The 10,019-nt window shown below is 43.0% G+C and overlaps 1 long non-coding RNA gene across 1 annotated transcript in view; it reads left to right on the forward strand.

Annotated features, from left to right (window-relative positions):
• The window catches only part of LOC107184656, a 29,152-nt gene that overhangs the window by 15,953 nt on the left and 3,180 nt on the right, over positions 1-10,019 (forward strand). Inside the window, exon 2 of the long non-coding RNA XR_001515553.1 lies at positions 3,159-3,165. This is a non-coding gene — a long non-coding RNA (uncharacterized LOC107184656). The remainder of the gene's footprint in view (positions 1-3,158; positions 3,166-10,019) is intronic.

Genomic DNA, 10,019 nt, shown 5'->3' on the forward strand with positions numbered 1-10,019 from the left:
CTAAATTCCCAAGGGCTCCGAGGAGTAAAAACAGCGCCAAACAGGCCAGGGACCGCCCCCCAGCCTCCGGCTGGTTGAGCGTGAGGCCCACTCCCTTGGCCAAAGTCCTGGGAGATCAGAAAGCATCTAGGACAGTGGTTCTCAACCTTCCTAATGCCGCGACCTTTTCATACAGTTCCTCATGTGGTGGTGATTCCCAACCATAAAATTATTTTCATTGCTACTTCATCACTGTAATGTTGCTACTGTTATGAATCATCATGTAAATATCTGATCTGCAGGATGTATTTTCATTGTTACACATTGAACATAATGAAAGCATAGTGATTCATCACAAAAACAATATGTAATTATATATGTGTTTTCCGACGGTCTTAGGCGACCCCTGTGAAAGGGTCGTAGGACCCCCAAGGGGGTCGAGACCCACAGGTTGAGAACCGCTGATCTAGGGGCTTCCACGGCCTCCCTTTGGACTCCAGGCTCTACCCAGAAATGGATGCGGGTACGAGACATTGCGAAAATGCCTTTAGGGCTCCTGCGCGGGAGGTACGCTGTCATTTGCATTGCTGTGCAGTGCTGGCTGGGGCGGCACTATACTTTGCTGTTCAATGATCAAAGACCCTATGGCCTCCCAAAGCAAACTGGTTTTCACCTGGTTGGGCCACACCTGCTGCTGATGGACCACATTTTTGAGAGATCAGTGGAAGCGAAGGGGGACGACATTGGAACAGGATTCCATAGCATCCTAACGCCTTAATGGTGTTAAAACAAAACTTTTTACTGGACTGCGCAGGACTCAGGGCTGTTCACTGACTGTAGAAACCTTTACCTGATTAAAAAAACAACAACCTGGTCCCCTTTACACCAAGCTAATAACCTCACGGTATTATACACAGTTAATTGCTCTGTGTAATCTTATTTGGACCATCCAGTAACTCAACCAACAGGAGGAAATCCAAGGGCAAGAGTTTGGAGCCAGATCACCCACTTTTGTTTGGTAAGAAGCTGAGCTCACATGATTGATGGCTCCCTTCCCCAAGATTGCCCTAAGGCCGTGGTTGGCAAACTGAGGCTTGCGAGCTACATGCGGCTCTTTGGCCCCTTGAGTGTGGCTCTTCCTAAGCCTTAGGAGTACCCTAATTAAGCTAATAACCATGGACCTACCTATATAGTTTAAGTTTAAAAAATGTGGCTCTCTCTCATGCCGAAACCGGTTTGGCTCAGTGGATAGAGCGTCGGCTTGCGGACTGAAAGGTCCCAGGTTCGATTCCAGTCAAGGGCATGTACGTGGGTTGCTGGCACATCCCCAGTGGGAGATGTGCAGGAGGCAGCTGATCGATGTTTGTCTCTCATCGATGTTTCTAACTCTCTATCTCTCTCCCTTCCTCTCTGTAAAACATCAATAAAATATATTTAAAAAAAATGTGGCTCTCAAAAGAAATTTCAATCTTTGTACTGTTGATATTTGGCTCTGTTGACTAATGAGTTTGCCGACCACTGCCCTAAGGGACTACAGAAGGAGAGAGAGAGAGAGAGAGAGAGAGAGATTAAAATTAAGAGTGTGATATTGTGCAGGTATAGACTGAACAAAGGGATAGATTAGAGAACACAGAAACATAACCTTGCATGTGTAAAATGGTGGTATATGGTAGAGGTGGTAAGTAAAGGGGAACTTTTCATTAAGTGAAGCTGGAAAATGGTATTTATACTGAAAGAGATGAAACCGTAACCCTCCCCCATGCCGTACACACACACACACACACACACACACACACACACACTCTATTCCAGGTAGATAAGACTTAAATGTCATAAACACAACTTTAAAGCTCTTAACAGAAAACATTGGCAAAGAACTATGGGATAGAAAAAGATTTATTAAACAATGCAGACAAACCATTGACTATAAAACAGAATATTGATAACTTTGACTTTGTTAACATTAAGAACTTTTACCCATCAAAAGACAAAGCCAAAAGCAAAAAAGACTAGGTGTGCATTGGGAGAAAATATTTTCAATAAACACAAGTGACAAAGGATTTCTATTATGAATATATATGTATATGTATATTATATATACATACATGTATGTACAAAATAATAAGAAAATCACAAATAATCCAGTAGCGAAATGGGTAAAAATCATGAGTAAACATTTCATAGATGGAGAAATACATATGACCAACAAGTATATGAACAGATATTCTACCTCATTAGTGATACGGGAAATGCAAATCAAGACCACAATGAAATTCTACTGTATACTCACTCAATTATCAAAAATTAATAGCAGCTGGTGGAGATGTGAGTCCATATGAGCTCTTGAACACTCCTGGTGGGAATAACAATTGCTACTTAACAGGAAAAACAGTTCCCCATTATCTCTTAAAATTGAACATGCATCTACCTTCCAAGATAAATTATTTTTTAAAAAAAATATTTTTATTTGAGAGGAAGGGAGAGGGAGAGAGAGATAAAAAACTTCAGTAATGAGAGAGAATCACTGATTGGCTGCCTCCTGCACGCGCCACACTTGGTGTTGAGCCCCCAACTCGAACAGGTGCCCTGACCCAAGAACCGAACCATGACCTCTTGGTTCATAGGTTGATACTCAACCACTGAGCCATGCCAGCCGGACCCAAGAGAAATTCTTAAATATGTACCACAGGGACCATGTACACCAAAGTTCGTAGATATACTTTTGTGAATAGCCAAAACAACTCATATGCCCATTAACTTTGGTATATTAACACAGTGAAATATTAATGAAACAAGAAGAAAACAAATCAGAGATACATGCATATGTAAAATAGAGAAAAACCCTTCCTTCATTCCTTCTCACTCCTTAGAGGAAACAACCTTCCCCAGTTTGGGGGGTAACCTTCTGAGCCTTCTTCTAGGCCAGTGGTTCTCAACCTTCCTAATGCCGCGACCCTTTAATACAGTTCCTCAGGTTGTGGTGACCCCCAATTTCATTGTCACAAATTGAACATAATTAAAGCATAGTGATTAATCACAAAACATTATGTAATTATATATGTGTTTTCCGATGGTCTTGGGCGACCCCTGTGAAAGGGTCGTTCGACCCCCAAAGGGGTTGCGACCCACAGGTTGAGAACCGCTGAGTCTATGCGCATACAAAATATTTAGAACCAGAGTTGCCTTGTTTGTCCCAAAAGAGAACCTGTAGAACGCATGGCTTTGTTCTTTCTCCTGAGCCAAATATTTCTTCATTTCCCCCACCTCCCCATGAAGCAGGCCTCCTTTGGGGACTGACCCAAGATAAGATTTTATAACTAGAAGATTGGTTTCTGGGTTCACAGGAAAACAAAGCCAGAAGCAAAACTGTCAAGGAAGGGAAAGAAATTGATCTGCCAGCAGGTTTTGACCTCATCTCTCTCACTGGTCAAAGTTCACCCAACTGGGCGTTAATTTCCTCACACCTTTGAATTGTGTTACTTTGGTCCTGGCTGTCACTGGGGAGTCAGATCCTATATGCCACAGTTCAGTGCCGCGTCCGGAAGTGGTAGGAGTCAGAGCTTCCATGAGTCTGTTCAGACTGAGTTTGAGAGGTATAAATTGGGTCCAATGTTCCCATTTTTATATGTCAAGTAACTACAGTGATTGATATCAATCCTTAAGAATAGTTTCTGTCTTAGTCTTTTTCCATAAAATCCACCCATTTAAAGTGAACAACTTATGCCCGGCTGGTGTGGCTCAGTGGTTGGGTGTCGACCTATGAACCAGGAGGTTCGATTCCTGGTCAGGGCACATGCCTGGGTTGTGGGCTCGATCCCCAGTGTGGGGTGTGCAGGAGGCAGCCAATCAATGATTCTCTCTCATCTTTGATGTTTCTTTGTTTTTTTAAAATTATTATTTTATCATCGTTGATGTTTCTATCTCTCTTTCCTTCTCCCTTCCTCTCTGAAAGCAATAAAAATATATTAAACAATAAAGTGAGCAATTCAAGTGTTTTTAGTATAATCACAGAGTTGTACAACCATTACCACCATCTAATTTCAGAGCAATTTCAACATTCCCACACCCATCATCAGTCATTTCCCAATCCCCTCCCCAGGCCCCTGGCAACCACAAACCAGTTTTCTGTAGGGTTACTAATTGAATCTACCACCAGGGGCTAAAAAAAAAAACTCACTCTCAAAGTTTTATAAGTACAGATTGGCCCTTGCACTGGTTGGTTGCCCAAAGTCACACTGCCTAGGTGGCCTGACAAACTTTAAGTGGATAATGTAACTTTAAGCGATTTCTTTTTTTTCTAAAATATATTTTTATTGATTTCAGAGAGGAAGGGAGAGGGAGTGAGAGATAGAAACATCAATGATGAGAAGGAGTCATTGATCGGCTGCCTCCTGCAAGTCCCCCACACTGGGATCAAGCCCACAACCCCAGCATGTGGGAGGCAACCAATTGGGAGGCAACCCAATCGATGTGTCTCTCTCACATCAATGTTTCTCTCTCTCTGTCTCTCCCCTCCCTTCCACTCTCTCTAAAAGTCAACAGAAAAATATCCTTGGGTGAGGATTAACAAAACAACAACAAGAGTATAAAGGTATGAAGATTGGGAAAGAAGAAACAAAATTGTTACTATCTGCAGTTACTTATTGTCTTTGTAGAATATTTGAAAACCTACAGATAAATTATTCAAATGATAAGCACTATTAGTAAGGTTGCTGGCTAGAATCATTATACAGAAATTGATTGCATTCCTGTACACCAACAACACACAGAAAATGTAATTGAAAAAAACACCATTTATTACAGCATCTAGAATGATCAAATACCTAGGAATAAATCTGACTATACAGACTGTATGGAGAGAATTATAAAACTCTGTTGGAACCCATTAAAGAAAAGCTAAAAAAAAAAAAATGGGGAGATAACTCGTGTTCATGGTTTGGAAGACTCGGTTTTATGAAGATGTCAGTTCTTCCCAGACTGGCCTGTAGACTCGATGCAAGTCCAATAGACATCTCAACAATGTTGTGTGAAACTCAACGATCTAATTTAAAAATAGGTGTGGAGTTGTAAACAACAAGAAGAGCAAAAACATTCTAGAAGAACAAGGTGGGGAGATCTGCCTTCCTGATACCAAGACCTGTAGTTATGGTAATTAAGAGAGTGTGATAGAGGCACAGAAATAGACAAATAGCACTGTGGAACAAAAGAGAGATTAGGAGCAGATTTATGCTATATATATATATATATATATATATACACACACACACACACATACATATACATACTAGAGGCCCAATGCACGAAATTCGTGCAAGGGGCCCAGCCTTCGAAGCCTCAGCTGGCCCTCACAGCCCTCGCTTCATCTGGAAGGTTGTCGGGACAGTCATTCTGCTGTTCGGTCTAATTAGCATATTAGGTCTTTATTAGTTGCCCATTGATTTTTTTAGAGACAGTGGAAGGGAGAGGGAGAGATAGAGAGAGAAACATCGATGTGAGAGAGACACATCGTTTGGTTGCCTCCCACACACGCCCCAACCAGGGCTGGGGATCGAGCCTGCAACCAAGGTACGTGCCCTTGACTGGAATCAAACCTGGAACCCTTCAGCCCAAGCGAGGGCTGACGCTCTATCCACTGAGCCAAACCAGCAGATTTATGCATATTTAGACCTTTGGTAACATGACTACAGAGCCGTAGGGAAAAGACAGACTTGCATTAAGTGGTACTGGGCATGTTGGAAGCCATATCATCAAAACAGAAACAGACTGGTTAGAGGTGCAGGCAAACATTCTATCCAAACGACTGCGGTTGGAAGAAGTTCAGAGAAGGTGACTCCTTGGACACAATTTAAAGTTTTTACTGAGGCAGAGCTCAGGGTGGAAAAGTACTGGGCAAGCGAGTTAGCTGACTCCGAGGATGGATGGTCACACAGCTTGTCCTTTTTCAACATCCCATGCCTTCTTCTGGTCAGCCAGTTCCAGTTCAAGGTGCTCACTACTCAGAATCTGATCTTGCTCCTTGGAATTTATTGCAAGTACCTGCTTTTTTCATTTCTTAGAATTGCCCTTAGGCACAAACGTTCAGTTCAAAGTTTAGGAGTGGAAGAGGCTAGCTTCTTACAAGATTGAAAACAATAAAATTGGACTCTACCTCACACCGTACAAAAATTAATTCCAAGTAGCTGAAGGACTTAAATATGAGAGGCAAACCTACAAAGCTTTTAGAAGACAATATGGGAGACTTGAGATTTTGGAGTAGAAAAGTGTTTCCTTTTTGGGGGGTGGGGTATAGAAAAGGCTTTCTTAAATAGACATCAAATACACTAACAGAGAAAAATGATTGCCAAATTTGACTACATTAAAACCAGTACTTCTACTCATCAAAATACATCACATCGAGAGTGAAAATATCATCCTCAAATTGGGAGAAGATATTTTCCATATCTATAGCCTACAAAGCATTAGTATACAGAATATATAAAGAATTCCTGGCCCTGACCTGTTTGGCTCAGTGGATAGCGTATCGGCCTGCGGAAGTTAGTAAGAAAGAAACTAATACAATTTTTATTTTCATGTAGTTGTTGCCTAGGCAGTGATGGCGAACCTATGACACGCGTGTCAAAGGTGACACGCAAACTCATTTTTTTGGTTGATTTTTCTTTGTTAAATGGCATTTAAATATATAAAATAAATATCAAAAAGAAAAATGGGCAAAATTCATTAACAGTAATTTCATAAAAGAGAAAGACAAATGATCCATAAATATGTGAAAAAGGTCTTTAATTGCCCAGATGGCATGGCTTAGTGATTGAGCATCGACCCATAGCCAAGCAGTCATGGTTCCATTCCCAGTCAGGGCACATATCTGGGTTGTGGGTCGATCCCACCAGTAGGGGATGTATAGGAGGCAGCCGATCAATGGTTCTGTCACCATTGATGTTTTTATCTCCCTATCCCTCTCCCTTGCTCTCTGAAATCAATAAAACCTTTTAAAAAGGCCTTTAATCTCATCAGTTATCAGGGGAAACGCAAAGTAAAAAATAATAAGATACAACTTCTCATCCATAAGATTGACAAAAATTGAAAAACGGATGATATTGCATGTTCTCAAGGAAGTGGGCTAATGAGAACATTACACTCCTCCTGCTCGCTGGTAGGAGTATAAATTGGTTCAATCACTTTGGGAAGCTGGCACTGTATAATGAAGTGAAGTGTGCACTGACCCTTTGACCCGGCAAGTCAATCACTGGGTGTATTCTTTAGAGAAATTCTTGCATATGTGGCCCACAAGACCTGCAATAATATTTATAGAAGCTTTATTTCAATTGGGTAAAACCCCGAAACCATACACATGACCTTCTACAGTTGATGGTCTAAGTGAGTAGAGTCCTTTTCATATAATAGGATGTTACACAGAATGGATGAAAACAGCCTAACTACTACTGCAAGCACCAACATGATGGATCTTAAGACATAAAGCAAGTAGAAGGAGAAAATCACAGAATTCATACATATGATTTAGTTTTTATGAAGTTTAAAAACAAGCAAGACTATTATGCTGGAAAACAGGTCAGTGGTTACATTAGGGGTGAGGAGGAACTGGTGATGTGAAGGGGGGGAGCCCATTAATTTGTTTACTTTGTGATCATTCTTAGAGCTGAAAACTTATCTGTGCTCTTTTCTGTAGGCACACTATACTTCAGAAAAAGAAGTGAAGCCCAGCTGGTGTGGCTCAGTGGTTGAGTATCGACCTATGAACCAGGAGGTCACGGTTCAATTCCCGGTCAGGGCACATGCCCGGGTTGTGAGCTCCATGCCCAGTGTGGGGCGTGCAGGAGGCACCCAATCAATGATTCTCTCTCAGCATTGATGCTTCTATCTCTCTCTCCCTCTCCCATTCGCTCTGAAATCAATACAAATATATTTTGAAAAAAAAAGTTAGAAAATTCTGGGGCATTGAGCCTCAGGGTACCTCAAGAATTTAAGAAATACAGGCAAAATTAAGTAGATATTGCCAAACATAATGGCCAAAAATATCAAGGAAACTGATGAAATAACACAATGTACAGGACAGTGGGAGGAGAGAGGGCTATGAGCTTGGAGTGTAAATTGTTACAGCTATTCTGTGGAACAATATAAAAAACCATAAAATGGTCATAGCCTATAACACAACAGTTCCACATTCAGCAACTTAAGGAACTTGGACAAGATATAAAGACTATAAAGATGTGTGTAAGGATGCTCATCAAATTGTTTGTGTAGCAAAGTCCCAAATGCTACTAACCCTGAACTTGGATGTTCAGAAAAATGCAGCTCTTCTGTTGTTTTTTAAAATATATTTTTAAAATTGATTTCAGAGAGGAAGGGAAAGGGAGAGAGAGATAGAAACACCAATGATGAGAGAGAATCATTGATTGGCTGCCTCCTACATGCCACACACTGAGAATTGAGCCCACAAACCGGCCATGTGCCCTGACCGGGAATTGAACCATGACCTCCTGGTTCATAGGTCGATGCTCAACCACTGAGCTATGCCAGCGGGGCTGACTCTCGTTTCTTTGCTGCTATTTGAACTTACCATGGGTGCTCTCTCAGTCCAGTGCCTGTGCCCTGCTGCACCTTCTGCCTGGAACACCTGTTGTTGCCTTTGAATAATCTGAATCCTCCACTGGCAGGGGCAGGGGCGCTCCACAGGAGCCAGGATGAGTGTCTGTTTTGCTACCTGCCTGGAATAGTGCCAGGCTCACAGTAGGTGTTCAATAAGTGTCCACTGAGCGAATGATTTCAAACACAGAACAGCAAAAGGGAAAAGCCAGTGAATAATTTATAAAACCATTACCTGCATTATATTTATAACTAGTGACCCGGTGCACGGATTTGTGCACATTGAAAGGAAATTAATTAGAAGGTGGCTGGCGGGGTGAGACTGAGCCAGATGGGCCAGACATGCCCTGGAGCCAACCTCCTGCAGTCCCTCCCCAGCTGGCTGCACCTGGGGTGGCACTGTTGCTCGAACGGCATCTGTGGAGTGAGCTGGGTTCCCTCTGGCAGGTGGGATCACTCAGCCTGGCCTGTGGGGATGGGACTGAAACCGGCTCTCCCCTGAGGCATCCTCTGAGGGGTCCCAGAGTGCGAGAGGGCACTCTGCAAAGTTGCTGTGGTACAAGGTGTGGAATGCAGACGCATGTGTGCAGTAAACCAGATTCGGGGTGACATTGCCCCACAACAACATAACCCATGGCTGAAGGTGGAATCGCGCAGCCCCGCAAGGAATCGGGCTCCCTCCTCTCTGGTTTCGGGGTGCCCCACCCGAGAATCGCTGCTGCTAAGCCACTGCAGGTTGGCAGCTCCTGTGTTGAGCATTTTCCCCTTGGTAGTCAGTGTGCATCATAGTGACCAGTCAGGCGGTCAACTGATTGGTCGTGTCCATGCTTTGAAGGCCGGTTCCTGTCTCAAACCTTGCCCTCAAGGGAAACAGCTCCAGGAAACAGCTCGAGGAGGGCACAGCCGTTGCCAAGACGACCCCTTCAGGACTGACTTCCTTCCGGTTGGTTGAGCCTCGGTCGTGACGCACTACACCCAGGGTTTTTATATAAATAGATAGTGAAAACATAGAAAAACCTTAAATGCAGTCACACACTGCTGAAGGACAAGGAGACTTCTGAGAAATGTTAGGTGGTTGTACTGTTATGCAAACATCTTAGGGTGCCTGTACACAAACCTAGATGGTGCAGCCTACTGCATGCCTAGGCTGTATGATGCAGCCTATTGCTCATAGGCCTGTACAGCACATTACTGTGCTAACCTGAGAGTAAATCAAGCACAAGAGAAAATAATGCAATCAAGGGCCATGATGGCCCTGGCTGGTTTGGCTCAGTGGATAGAGCGTCAGCCTGCGGACTGAAGGGTCCCAGGTTCGATTCCGGTCAAGGGCATGTATCTTGGTTGCAGGCACATCCCCAGTAGGAGGTGTGCAGGAGGTGGCTGATCGATGTTTCTAACTCTCTATCCCTCTCCCCTCCTCTCTGTAAAAAATCAATAAA

Source organism: Myotis davidii, unplaced genomic scaffold (genome assembly GCF_000327345.1).
Source record: "Myotis davidii unplaced genomic scaffold, ASM32734v1 scaffold546, whole genome shotgun sequence".
NCBI classification, from domain to species: domain Eukaryota; kingdom Metazoa; phylum Chordata; class Mammalia; order Chiroptera; family Vespertilionidae; genus Myotis; species Myotis davidii.